Source organism: Corvus moneduloides, chromosome 1, assembly GCF_009650955.1.
Source record: "Corvus moneduloides isolate bCorMon1 chromosome 1, bCorMon1.pri, whole genome shotgun sequence".
Classification (NCBI taxonomy): Eukaryota; Metazoa; Chordata; class Aves; order Passeriformes; family Corvidae; genus Corvus; species Corvus moneduloides.
In genome coordinates this window covers 29192603-29206669 of record NC_045476.1, presented here as the reverse complement: position 1 = coordinate 29206669, position 14067 = coordinate 29192603, and the positions used below count along the sequence as shown (strand labels likewise).

Sequence of the window (14067 nt, the reverse complement as noted above, 5' to 3'; positions counted from 1 at the left end):
AAATGCATCTGAGATGAGAGGTTTGTGGAGTGCAGTGTTGCAATAGAAAATAGGACTGGGAGGAGGAGATAGTAGTGGGGAAGATGAAGCATTTCCAAAATTACAAGGGGAAGATGCAACAGACGATGTACATTTTAGTGGAAGAAGCAGCAGGTTTGTTCTCACTAGAGCAAATTTCCTCTTTAAAGCCTGGGGTGGGATTCAACATGCAAAATTTGCTCTTATCACCAACTGTCTGTGAACCCTTGATACGCTGTCTGTCATCTTCTGCCCTGAATGTCTTGGTAAATTGTAATTTACTAAGGCTACAAGGTGTCTCGTTTGCTTTCAAAGGGTCAGTGGGTTGAATTAAATCACCCATTTCTTATGGCTGCCATAAATCTTCTCATTTTGCGTTTTCTTTTGTTGCTTTTATTTTATACTGTGAAGGTACATGCAAGTCATTAAATTAAAGGAATATTACTTATATCACAAAATTAGGAATGCCAACATGGAATTCTCTCTGCCTGTCCATTATAGTGCAGTCTTTAATGATATGAACCTGTGCATTCATCCCTTCCTTTTGTGGTGACCTGAAGAAACAGACATGCAGCTGTAATATTTCTCTATCTCTCCCCCACTTTCTTCTTTTATGATAGTCTGTCACCCCCTTGGCCAACTTTTGCTTCATTGACAGTGAGGTAGAAGTCTCGGTGATAAAAATTTCTGTATTTCATTAAAATACATAATGAAGAAGACAAAATATATCCCTGCTACCATAGAAGGAGATTTTACAGACTGAACTCATCTTCTAGATAATAAAATACCTGCTAGGAGAGAGGCTTTTTATAAATGGCCCCAGAAATGAGGAATTCTTCAGTCACAACTCCCACCTTTTTATATACTTTAACCATGAAAGTGCAAATATGTAGGAATTTTTGTGGTGTCATTAATTACATTGAATCTAGAGCTCTTACTCCTTGGAGCAACTAAACACCACCAATAAAGAAGGTTTTTCTTTTTGGTATGTGACTTGCATCTGGTTTTCAGAAAGACAAGCATGTGTGCATGCTAACAAATATGGTTATAGATATTGCTTGAAAACGCAAACTGTGTAAAGTAGATCTGATGCTAAATACTCTGAAAATGTGTTCTCTGAAAATGTGTTCTCAGTCTCTCTAGACTATGCGTATACAACTAGGGATGCTAAATGGGTAGTCTCTGTTGGTAGTGGACAAGACCATCTCTTCACCTTGTCAGAACCGTTGTAAAATACATTTTCTTAATACTAATGAAACACTTGGACAGTCTAATGAGCACCAGAGAAAGTCCGGGAGGAAATTAATAATCTATCTGCAGAGCTGGGCTTCAGTGAAGCCAGTACGTGGAGTGGAGGGGCCACACGTTGAACTCCAAGATGAGAACCAGGTAGTGATAAACTTCGTATGAAACGCACACTGTCCACCCTGTGGGTGATGCTGGACGAAGCTGGGGTCTTGCAGAAAAAAATATTGTGTTACTTTGTAGGCATCTTGAATCAGATGGGAGTTACACGTGCAATGCTGCAAAGGCAACCATAACTTTGCCATGCCTTTCTCTTGTGGGCTTTGAAACTGTCCTTTCTCTTGTTGTGTTATTTGTGTTCTAACAGTTCTGTGTGTGCATAGATGTGTAATGCTTCATAGACAGTACCTGATAATTTTGTTTTACACTTGTGGCAAAAATGTGTGCCTACTCTCAAGTCCTTACAAGTAAAACGTTACAATTTGAGATGAGGGAGGATAAATTAATGACCTACTGCTACAGACCAGGCAGTTGCAGTGGTGTAAGGGACTTTTGTGATTGGTGCTCCACAGATGAATGCTGCAGGACAGAGTCCTAGGTGATAAAGCAGTGGTGGTTGATTTTTCTCTATCCCTCTGTTCAGTGATATTGTTGACACTGTGTTCTGTTGCCTAATGATTTAGAAACCTGCTTGCATGCCATTAAAATTTTAATTACTGACTCCTCAGTAATGAGACAACTTGATGGACCATGGGTATTTTATTGGTTTAAGATGCAATTTGTTCCCAGCTTCCTTTGGGTGCACTCTGCCATTTTTTCCTGCTTCCACTGAAGTGAAGAGAGGTCTTGTTGAGAAGTTGAGAAGAAACCCTTTTGCCAGTAAACCCAGCTTCTGATATACAAGTCTGATATTTCTCCAGCCATGCTCCTGGTCTATGAAGATGACAAAGATCACTCTTGTGCCACACTTTTATTTGCTATTCTTCATCAAGGCTGTGCATGTATATGTTTTCAGTTTGTGATGGAATTTATGGTCAGCCTGGCAAAACAGACTCTATAGTTGGTCACCATCTTCATGCCTGCATATAGTTTCATGAGTGGTTGATAAAACTGCTGGGTATATGAAAGTATTCCTGGTCATTCTATTCCTCGGTGGTTGATGGGGATTGTGGAAGACAAATGCCTAGTCCTTAAGAGAATACTCAATAACTCGCAATCACTGTGGATGTCTGAATCATCTTATACTGCTGAAGCCCACAGAACCTCATGTGATTCTGTTGCACTCTGGTGCTGATTTGTTTATCCTGGAAACTTGCTCCAGATCACATTCCTAATCAGCAGTTCTGCTCAAAATGCAAAGCTGCTTGGAGTAGAAATGGGCCTTCCTGGGAATTGCCTCCAGGGCATGTCTTTCTGTCTTCATTCTCTGGTGCCTGATAAGATGCTGGCTCTGATCAAAGTTTTTTTTTCTGGTGGGATGCTTATTGCACCTTGCTCCTTAATACTTTCTGTATGATGTACAGAAATTACTCTGCAACCTCGATGTTAGAGGGTTGGTAATGCAGCATCTCTTCTACCTAGCTGCTGCCTTTTTCTTGGTAGAAATCTAGTATAGAAACTCTTGCCTCAGACAAGAACGGTTTAATCCAATCAATGAGTTTCAAAGATATGTAGAATAGATACCAAATTCCTTTCAGCCTTCCCTTGATATTATTCAGCCTTGTTTCCCTCAGGAATGAGGCAAAAGAGCATTGTATTATCAGAGGAGAGCCATCCCTCTGAGTACAGTTAGGTATTACATTGTCTTATATCACAGCATGCATCCTGGCATCCTGGGTTTTGTCCTGTTAATATAAAAAATTAATAGGGTACCAAAATGCTAGGAATCCAAATTTGAGGGGTTTTTTTCTGTCTTCTTTCCATTTATCCTGAAGTTTATATTTGTAATTGGAGATGCATATGCTATACTAGTTCAAGCCATAATGTGTTGCCCCAGCTAAAGATTTATGACATGTTATCAGTTAACATGTTCTGAGAGTCTTGTGTAGACTTAAGTATTAAGACTTAAGACTTAGACTAATCTGGTGAGTTAAAGCACAAGGAAAAGTTAAAATTCAAAGTGTTGTCCAATTATCTACCTGCATTTTTTGCACTGTGTTTTCTGTAGGACTCCTGCTTAGTTGAGTTTGTTCACTAGCCTTATGCTAAGTCCTGCGTGTAAGTTCTGGTGCAAACTCATTTGAATGCAAGTTATGAAGATGGCATTGGAATGGTCTTCAGCAAGGGGGAGTGTGTGTGACTGCTGATGAAAACCCAGGTTTTTGTGGGAAATAGTGAAGATTAGGAGAGCATAAATATCTTTTCTTACTTCTTCGATGAGAGAATTTGAAGCTCTGTTGCGATATGCAGACCCGTAAGAGTGATACATAAGATAATAGATGGAATGGGGGGGAGGATGGGGGACTACAGGTAAGATAATACACAAATATTAATCTATTATTGACGTCTATTTACATAATTTCTTTGTGCACTTGTATATTCTTCTTTTTCAGCTGAATCATGGTATACAGTAATTTTTATGTAAATCAAAGAGCAGGGATCTTATACAGGCCATGATTTGATCCAAAGGAAAGAAATTGCTCTGGATGGAGATGTTAAAATTTTAAAAATGTATTGAAGGAAAAGAAAGAAAGAAAAAACTTCATGTGTTAAGAAATGTGGAGAGATGAATGGCAAAAATGCCAAGAAGTGAATTTGGATTCCTGCTGCTTCCTTGATTGGCAGGTAGTTGTGAAAACATACAGGGATACTGTTCTTTGAAAAGTCGGTGAGCAAATGCAGGCCACGGCGCAGAGCTTAGTTCAGCTGTTTCTGAAATTACATAGACACCCCTGATTTGTGCCAGTTAGATTGCTGGTTCAAGGCTTTGGTTAATATCAAAAGTAGTGCATGTGCTTTGATGTTAACACTCTTTAATGTCCAAGTTTACATCTTTGTTTCCGTGATTTTTGAAGATAAGACCCGAAAGAGAGGGAAGTACGTAGTTCAGTGCAGCTGACAGTGGTAACCTTACTGCTCTGGAAAAGATTTTTGTCTAGTCTTTTGAAAGGAGCTGCAACAAGCAAACCCAATATGTAATCTGCTGTGAGAAGACTGTGGACTGTCAGTCTTTGTGCCATGAAAAAACTGCGATTTCTAATGGGAATTTCTTCTTTAAAGCTAGCTGGTTTTGATGTTACAACTCTGGTGCATCTGAAATGGCTAATTGAATTTTATAGGACAAAAGTGTTAAATCTCATATCCTCTGCAAGGAGGATATGTTAGTACAACAAATGATTGTGGCACTGTTGACAACATAGTCATGAATAACTGTGGAAGTACCTGGAGGTATCTAGACTACAAGTTGCCTTCTAGTTTTCATGTTTACAAGACTTGTGGTAAAACTGGTATGAACAATGAGATTAGTGTAAAAGTATTATTCTTAATTTGATGAATATTACAGTATGATGTGGGAGGTATCTGTATTGTGGTTCCAAAAGGCTATAGTTTATAAAGGAAAAAAATGAGTTCTTGCTGGTGCTAGCAAGATGGAACTTCTGTCCTGCACTGGAGAATAAAGAACATGGCTGCTATTTAGAGAAAAAGCTTCTTCGAGTATTTAGCAACCTGGTGAGATGCTGGTAAATCAGGTCCACTGTTATTCAATAATTCAGGATGTTTATTAAAAGCCATGATTCAACACTTAAGGTATGAAGAGGGGGAAGCAGTGTGTTTTGGATGAGATTTCTCTGCTGCTGGTAGAATAGCAGGAGTCTGGATGGGATAGGCCTCTTGAATTCGGGGCAATTACGCCTTAAAGGTTAATTTATTCATTTTCTTCTGATTTTATGTGTCTTCTTTTTTTTTTCCCTTGCCTTCAGAGGGACATGGTAAATAGTTATTAGTCAACAGTTATGTATTTGTGGACAAGTTCTGCAAGTTGTGGGCAAGCATTTTACGTAATAGAAATGGGAGGCACACTTTTTTCAGAACTGGAACATGTAATATGGAGGGTGATTTATAGGGCAGCTTTGGGCTAACTCGTCAACACATTTTGCCTTCAAATCTAAGTGGATGTTTCTGTATATAAATCAAATGGACCTTGAATCCTTGAATCATATTGTGCTTATTTGATGTATAAAAATCTTTTTTCTCTTATGGAATCAGTTATCAGTATTTTATGCATTCTGTGAGTGAAGAAGACAAAGTAGTGCTGACTACAGTTTTGCATTCCTCTGCAGCACACAGAAGTCATGGAAGTGATTCTACTGCTGGCTATTACATGGTGATTTTTTTCTCTTTTGCTTTGTATATAGCCAAATGAACTTTGCAGGTGATTCCCTTTCCCTTCCCCAGCCTTCTTTCCATACAAATCATGCTTATTTAATGTTTTTGAGGGATGAAACTTAGTTTATTTTTCTTTGAAATGAACGTTGCCTGAAAATCTAGGTAGCCAAGAATGAAAAAAGTAATAAGGAAACATTGAAACCTCCTTCTGCCAGACTGTGCATAGATGAAGCCAGCAAAACCTGATTAACAATTTAAGAATACCCTTTTCGAGCTCTCATTACTACTGCAGTAGGAGGATAGTGCTGTTTTAAATTGTTCTGACACTTTCTTTGTGAACATAGGAGTATTTTTCTAAGTTGGCTGTCTTTATGATCTCAGGTGCCCTTTGCATTATGATTAATGGAAATACACAACATTGCTTAAGACAGTTATAAGCACCTACGTACATGTATGCAGTTGACCAGTAAAAGCTTGAGGCCAATATTCCACTGTCTTTTAAAATCTGTTATCCAGCATTAAAGTTAGAAAGACAAATGCATAAGTAGTCAAAAAATCAAAGTCTCAAAACCAGTTTTGCTCATCCCTGAAACTCAACAGAAAACATTAACCATCAACTTGTTTTCCTCCATAAAGTGATCTGGTTGGCATTCAGTTCCTCCCCCACTGGGGTTGTGTTGAGAAGATGGAAAAAGCTGGTGTGTCTTAGGCTTTCTTGCCTCTTCTCAAATGTAGCAGGCAGGGCTGGCAGACCCTACCAGAGGCTGGAAAGCCTAGCCAGAAGCGTGCAGTGGTAGTGAACAAGGGAGGAGAGAGGCACTGACAAGTAAGCTAGTGAGTGGTAGTCAGTTGTCTTAATTCTCCAACTCCACTTGCCAAAAGATCCAAAGCTTTTAAGAGGATTCCATGGCCTAGGTGAGGGTAGGGGAAATCATGGTATGAAGAATTAGCTCTGTCCTTTCCTTACAGGCTCTCCAGTCTCCATGCCTCTTTGCCCACTCACATGCACCCATCCTGAGACCCAGGCTGCTTGCTGGCTGTTAGCAGTATTTTTGATGACTGGAATGTGAAGGCAGGAACTATGAGAGGTAGCATGGCAGCATGCACCTCTGCCAGAGGTTTGTACATCCTCTTTAGTGGAGCAAACTGAGAAGAAAGTGAGCAGAAGGGAAAAAAATAGATTGGTCTTTGGGAAGGTCAAGTTCTTCTTAAGGCTTCAGGAGAGTTTTTTCTCTTGTAAGCAGTGTCTCCAGGCAGGGAAGACAGCTTCTGAACTTTAACTTTAGAGGTAAACAGACGGTGCCAGGTTTGGGGCCTTCAGAATATATTCCTGGTGAGAAGCAGTATTGATAAAAGGAATATTTTGCAGTATCTGTAGATTAGTAGCTCTGCTGTTATAAACTAATGCACTAATGTCGAGATCATTCAAAGGATCAAATCACTTTGGGTACAGGGCTTGAGAGTTTTCCTTAGTTTGAAAATATCCTTTGGTATAAACCTTATGTTTGTCTTGCAGCATTCTTTTGAATTATTTAGACTACTGCTGAGGAATGTGAACAGTCTCATTTCTACATTCAGGTATCCAGGCTGCCTGTGTGGACACTTATTTGCAGACATGTATCACACATCTGCAATTGGTTGGATTTTATGGAATGTAAGGTGGAGCTGAATTTGTGGGTGCCTGTGACCACACTTTTGTATGTAGGAGTACCTACACATCTGCACAGAGATATGTATATGGCATTCAGATTTTGTCCTGAAACATTGGTGAAATCACTGTCCAGAGATTGCAGCCACTGTGAATCAGGGCAGAGTAACCCACAGCATATTTTTAAACAACTGGTATGCTTCAGAGACCAAAAGTACAGGGATATAATGGAAACAAAACTCTTACTGCAACTGTGCAAAAGGATGCAGCAATAAGTAAATTTCGCAACTAAATAGGTGATATCTGCCATCTAAACTGAAGGGTTGCCTGGGTTGTTGCAAACCACTTAGTGATTTGCTAATGATTTCATTTAGCAGTTTGAACCCACCCAAGGAAAAAGGGGAGAAATATAACTCTGTTCATATGCAACACTATAAATAACTTTTTATTTTATTCTCTCGAGGCTAAGGTGTCTGTGCTGTAGATGTTGCAATAGGAGATGGCGCACCAAAGGGTTTATAACTCCTCTTTCACTCTTTTGTGGCTTTTAAGCATGGCTAATCAAATTTATATCAGGCTTCAAACAGCTTAAAGGCCTGGTCTTGCTGCTGGCTGGGTAGAAAGTGACAGCACAGAATATGTCCCCCAGTGTCTGAGTGAAATGAGGCAGTTACCCTCAGATAGGCATAAACGTGCTATTAGATGGTTGAGAAATATATCCCCCCCTCAAAACCCTCCTGGGAATTTATTGTAGTGCCTTTGATGTAACTAATTAGCCTGCTCAAAGTAAGCAATGACTAACAGTCTAATAACTGGCTAATGGAAGTAACTTCATAATGTTTTTAAATCAGAATCCTTTTGAGAGTTTTACAATAGGCTGAGGAGCTTTTTCCTTCTGAGAAATGGTTGCCAATAGTCACATCCTGATGTCTGTTGCTGTCTTTAACTTATATTTGAGTCTCTTGGCTCTTTGAAGAGTCTAGATGTTGGAGAAATGCAATGCCTGAGTTTTAGCCCTGATCAGAAGACCTTGAACAAATGTTCTATTTTGCTGAGGCTGTTGCACAGTAATTTGCAGTCTTTGCTGAATTTTGTAAGTTGGAATACTTTTTTGAAAGGGGAAATGAAAAAGTAAGTTTGTTTTTGAAAGGAATATTTTTTTCTCATTTCAGTTTCCCAATCCTCAAGTAGCAAAATCAAAACATAAAATTTATTATACCAAGAAAGGGAAATGCTTTTGACTACCTTCTAGTTCTGCAAATTTAAAAAACATGTTAATTTTGCCAATTAATTCTACCTCCAGATGTCTTCTGCTTATGCATTATGGCTTTCTTTTTCTTGTCCACTGGAACTACAAAGCACTTGTACTACTAAGAGCCCCTTTCTCATCAAGCTAATGATACTGCATTTCCACGTGCTTACCAACATCTTCAGTGCATTTTCCAGACAGACTATTTGTGCCCAATGGTTGGAGCATTTCTGATGCTAGACTTGAATTCCTCTTGCTCTACTTGCACAAGTAGTTTCACTGAATCCCCAGGATTTCAGTGTGAGTAAAGCAAGCAAAATTTGGGCCTTGTAGGCCCCATAAAGGTAAACTTAAAATCTTGCCACCTGCTGGGTACCTAGATGCAGGGTTTAGTGTTTCTCCTGCCGCAGTCAATGTCGTCACTAACACCTAAACCAGAGTGTTGGGGGCTGCACTCGCAAGTGGTGTTAAGTATCATTGCAATAATCCACTGTCTGCCATGGGAGAAACATGTAGCCCTGAACTTGGGAAGGGAGAAAATGGTTTTCAGCTGTTTTGATTTAAATTGTTTGTTTTTGTTATTTTAAAGCCTGTGTGGAAAGGGGCTGGGAGAGGGCTTGTTCAGAAGTGAGGCTCCCACTTCTTTGGAGGCTGACCTTGCAGTTGCTGAGAATTAGTCCCTCCATTAGCTTCCCAGAGACTCTCAGCCCTGCAGGCTGGGGCTGCGGCTGGGCATTGCAGGGGTTCAAGCTCCACGTCTTGGCTAGTTGGTGGTTCAGCTGGGCAGCTCAAGGCAAACTTGCCCAACAGGATACTGCGGGAATCTGGTTCACAGCAAGTAACTTCCACAGCTTGTTCCGAAGTCATTGAAGACAGTGGGATGGCTCAAGTGTCAGGTCAGTAACTTCAGGCGTATATCCAAATGTTACTCCCTTTTTTTCCACATGTCCTGCAGGATCAGCAAGATGCAGGATCATGTGTAAGGCAGCCCAGCCCTGCCGCCTGCCCTCTTTGTCTGCCGTCTGAGGCTGAGTCCTGGGACTGACAAGGAAGTTTCCACAGTACTCTGCCTTTGTGTGTAGGTAGCTGTGGACACAGCTACCTCTTGTGTTTCCTAAGTAGGATTTTTCAGCTTATATGAGATTTTTAGCATTTCCCTATAGATCTGATGCAGGGATTTGTAGATGCAGACTCTCAGTTAAATACAGTAGGTGTTTGCTTGTATGAAATTTTAAAGGTGCTTTTATTTTACATAATTTCCTATATGTCTGTTTAGCTTCAGCCAGTTGGTTTTAGTTGGGAGTGGTTGGGGAGGCAACAAACACTGTAAATTCATCTGGATAATCAAAAAATTGAGATAAAGACATTGCTACTAACAAGGCTCTCTCTGATTTAGGGGTCTGAAAAAGTTTGCCTGAGTTTTTTAAGCTGCTTCATGTCATTCTCGGGTTCCCCATCAGTCTTGGGGAAGAGTTAGGCACACAGTTAGAAAAGGCTGCGAGTGATGTTCTCCTGATAGCAATGCATTGCTGGTTTAGTGTTGGAGCGGTGTGGACTTTGTTCAGGCCCAGTTTTATCTTGTCTAGGTCAGTGGGAACTCTGCCACTGACCCAGAGGAATGCATGATCAGGTTCTGTTTCCAAAGGCATAGGCACTGTATCGATGCTCTGTGTTCTGTCCTCCTCTGTACTGTCAAAAAAGGAACTGAACCAAGCTGCGCAGTAGATGCAGCAAAAATGAATGTATGTCTCATTTGCGGAAAATAAAGGAGTGTGCATGGAGTATTAGGTAGGTATTGTAGGGATTGGGTCACCTCTCTCTTTCATTAATAAATCCCTTTTCTTCCAGTGAAAGCTAAAGCTGACAACAAAAGAATGTAAGATGTTTTTCAAAACAAACAAACAAAACCACAGAAGAGCTGTGTATTCATATTCCAAAGGTTGCAAATCAGTTATTGGAAAATACTATACATAGAATAATGGAAAAATAACTAAGCTAAAAATCCATTGTATGTGGGAATAGAAAACTATACATTTTCAGTGGTAAGCTCAGATAATGTACTTTATTTATAAGCACAGTAGCCTTGTATAAGGTATGCTTAAGCATTGCAAATAAAGCGAGTACAGTATTGTTATCTAACAGATTTTTTAGCCTCTTGTGTGATTGATGTCTATTTTTAAAACTAATTATGAGCATCGTTCTTCATATCCGTGTTAGTGTTTCCAGAGCGCTTCTTGTGCAGTTGCCCCAAATGCCAGAAAATAACAAACTTGGGACCAAGGGTGTCCAATTTAAACTACCGTACTCACCCAAAACAAAATTTCTCTTACAATATATGCTGTTTTTAAAAGCAGGCACAATCCTACAGATCTATTTCCTCCTACTTTGCTCTTAAGGTGGTCAGAGAGTAGTGAAAAGCCTGTGTATGCAGGAAGGTGCAGGTACGCGTGTCCTAATGAACCTGGCGACTGCTCTATTGCATCATTTCAAGGAAGAAAATATCAGGTGTCAAAAACTTAGACTTTCTTAAATGGCAAGGAAATTGCTTTCTTACTTAGGTATCTGTTCTGTTAAGAATCTAAGTAGTCAATCTTTTTTACATTCCACCTTCCCCCTTCCTTCTGGCTCACAGCACCTAAAATGCTACTTTTCTGGGAAAGACTGATATTCTGACTTCAGTTTTGTAATTTAATGATGGAGAGTTTCCTTAGTAAACCAAATTTAGAGTACTAGAATGCTTATCTTATATCCAGACCTTGAACATAAAAGGCATTTTATACCAGCAATTGTTCATTTAATGAGCAATTGCAGAGTGCAGGACGGTTAAGGGATTGAGCTATATGCACCATTATTGCAAGAAGTATTCTGAAATACCAGAAATAGGACGTAAGCTCTGATCAGGGGGACTGTGAGCACAATTACCTTCTTTTCAAATCCTTCTGTGACACTGCGGGAGGAAAAAGGACTTTGAAACTTGAAAGGAAAGAGCTTGCTTTCAACCTCAAAAGCTAGGAGGAAAGGGCTCTGAAATTTGCTCAGTATTCCCAATTCACCATTAGCCTGTTTCTTCCTTTAGCCTCAAGGCATTCTCCGCTTTTTGAAAAGATGTTAAGAAATTCAGTCACAATAGAGAGCCTAGTTTTGAACATGTTTCACTCGGTCCATTGAGGTCTGGTCTTCAGCCTTTGTGTGGGGTGAATTGAGCTGAGCAGCAATCTGGTTGGGGAGAGGTGAATGAGCAGTCTCTGTGCAGTCACAAATTCTGGCAAAGAAAAGATTACCCTTTCCTTTATTTTACAATATGCATTCCTGTACAATCCTGCTAGTGGCAATGTGCAGAGCTGAGCTTGTGCTTAGGTCAATATGGAGCACTTGGTTTATAGCAACTCTTGTTAAGTTTGTCTTGTAATTGAAGCTGCTGTTGACCTTGCTTGGAGAGCATTTGTAAAACCGTTTATTTAGCATAAACTGAAATAATAAACCCTCCTTCTCTTAGGCTGATTGTGATAGGGTGACATTAGTTTGATTTAATGATTAGCCGCCTGACCCCTCAGCTAGAGAGAGCCGCTTGAATAGGGAGAGTTCACTAGGAAGCACACAGGAAGAATACTAATGAGCTTGTTAAATTTAGCATGGCACCAACCACTTTTAATTCCTCTAATGGGAGAAGCACTGCCTCTGAGAGAGAGGGAGGGAGATGGGGTGGGGGTGGGGGTGGGGGGGAGAAGGGAGAGAGAGGAAAAGAGGGAGGAATGCCCATGTCCTGGTAGCCAGAGAATTTTGGTCAAGAGAAGAGAAGAGCTTAGAGGGAGCATCAGCCAGGGTCTCTTGGACTGAGTTGTAAGTATCTTTTTTTTCCTCTTACCCAGCTGAGGTGTGTTGTCAGATCTCTCATGAGATAGTAATGCTCTCTGGAAGTTGCAAGCAGAAATATGGTGATGAAACTTAATATATAAAGAGATTTAACTGTGCTGGTGTTGTCTTGTTTAAGCAGGGTTGTCTCTGAAGTGTGCTGGCATTGACTTTTAATGTGCTCTATCAATAGATTTCAACTTTTTTTCAGTTGCTGACTTTAGGTGGTTTAAAGTAAAATAGCTTCTATTTTGTCTTGGTCCATGATAAAAAAAGGCAAAAAAGTTCAACAGGTAGAGAAAGTTTAATGGATTTTTGCATTAGGCTTTGGCTTGTGCTGATTTTTTAAACTTTCTGAGTAAATTAGCTGTGCAATTGAAAGTGTGTTTATTCAGGCATGCTGTCCAGTGTGAGTTTTTTGAGAAAGCTTTTTGATTAAGTGAGAGGTGCTCCATTAAGTGAGGTGCTCAGCACTTCTAATAAAAATTGCTTCTGATCAAAATAGCAGGATTAAATCAGGTATTTCTCAGTGGATGTGAAAATCCTGGATTAATGTGATCATTCAAGACTGGGCACTTCTAACGCGTGTATCTGGCTATTGGCTTGTTAAGTCAGAGTAAGGGTGTATGTGAAGAAAGAGAAGCTTATGCAGATTGCTCTTGGGCATGAAAACTTTTTTCTTTTCTTATTTAACCCTTCACTCTTACACTGGCAAAAGGTGGGAGGAATTATACTGGAGCTGGTGGGCTGCCACCAACTTCATCTTTCGCTTTGGCGTTTGTCTCTCTGCAACATTTTAATAAATCAGATGTTTCTTTTGATCCTAAAGCTGGCCACTTGTAAAACGTGAGCAGAGCAGTAACAGAACAGTTTTCACTTATTTGGCTGTAAAACCCCTTTGGCAGATGCTGCTGGAGAAGTGGGTTGTTTGCTTACATTTTTGCTTTAGAATCTCACTTGTTGCCATGGTGGACAGTGTGTTTCTGTCAATAATTTGGCCTGGCGCGCCTTGCCCGCACTTACTCTTGAAACTTTATTGAACAATTCAGTTGAACCAGAACAAGATTAGACAGCTTTCCCCTTTTGGCACGCTGGAGTGGCTCGCCTGCCGTGAGAGTCGGCAGCGTTACTGCAAGAGTTTCCCGCTTGGCGCCAGGGGAGCTCCTGCAAACTGCTTGGCTCTTAGTGTCCTGGAGCGTGGGTGCTGTCAAATTTCTCTTCTGCCCCCTATCAAAAGCAACCCAGTGGTGTGAAGTAAATGCTTAGCAAGCTGTTTGGCTGATGAATAAGCCTTGTTATTATTGTAAAAATGCCATCATGTTTAGTTAAATTCTTCTGGGGCAATTTTTGTGTGGCAGAAAACATACTGAAACTTTTGACTTGTAATGGCACATGTCAATAACTTCATAATGGGGAGAGAGATCGTTGATGCAGAAGGAAAAATAGTTTTTTGTTTTTTTTTTTTTCTCAAGTAACCTAAAAAGGGAAAAGCTTATTAAACCATATTTTTCCTTTAGTTTCTAAGTTACTGAAAGTAGGTTTTGAATTTCATTCAGCAATTTGAAAAATCAGCCTTTTCCATAACAGTCACTAGTACCTGGATTCATGACACGTGCATGTTTTGAGAAGAAAAGTATGAAAGTGGAGCCTGCAGACAGATGTCAGCTTCTTGTTGTATCCCAGGATGGCAGGTTTAACAAATATTATCTTTATATGGAAGAGTAAAAGA

At 40.0% G+C, this 14067-nt stretch overlaps 1 protein-coding gene across 5 annotated transcripts in view; it reads left to right on the top strand.

Moving 5' to 3' along the window:
- Positions 1-14067, top strand: part of GLI3 (GLI family zinc finger 3) — a 207295-nt gene that overhangs the window by 50901 nt on the left and 142327 nt on the right. Inside the window, exon 1 of one of the 5 annotated variants that reach the window (XM_032103711.1) lies at positions 12239-12326. The exons of the other annotated variants lie outside the window; for them this stretch is intronic. The gene's annotated coding sequence lies outside the window, so the exon portion shown is untranslated. Of the gene's footprint in view, positions 1-12238; positions 12327-14067 lie in introns of those variants that run through there. 5 annotated transcript variants of the gene reach the window in all.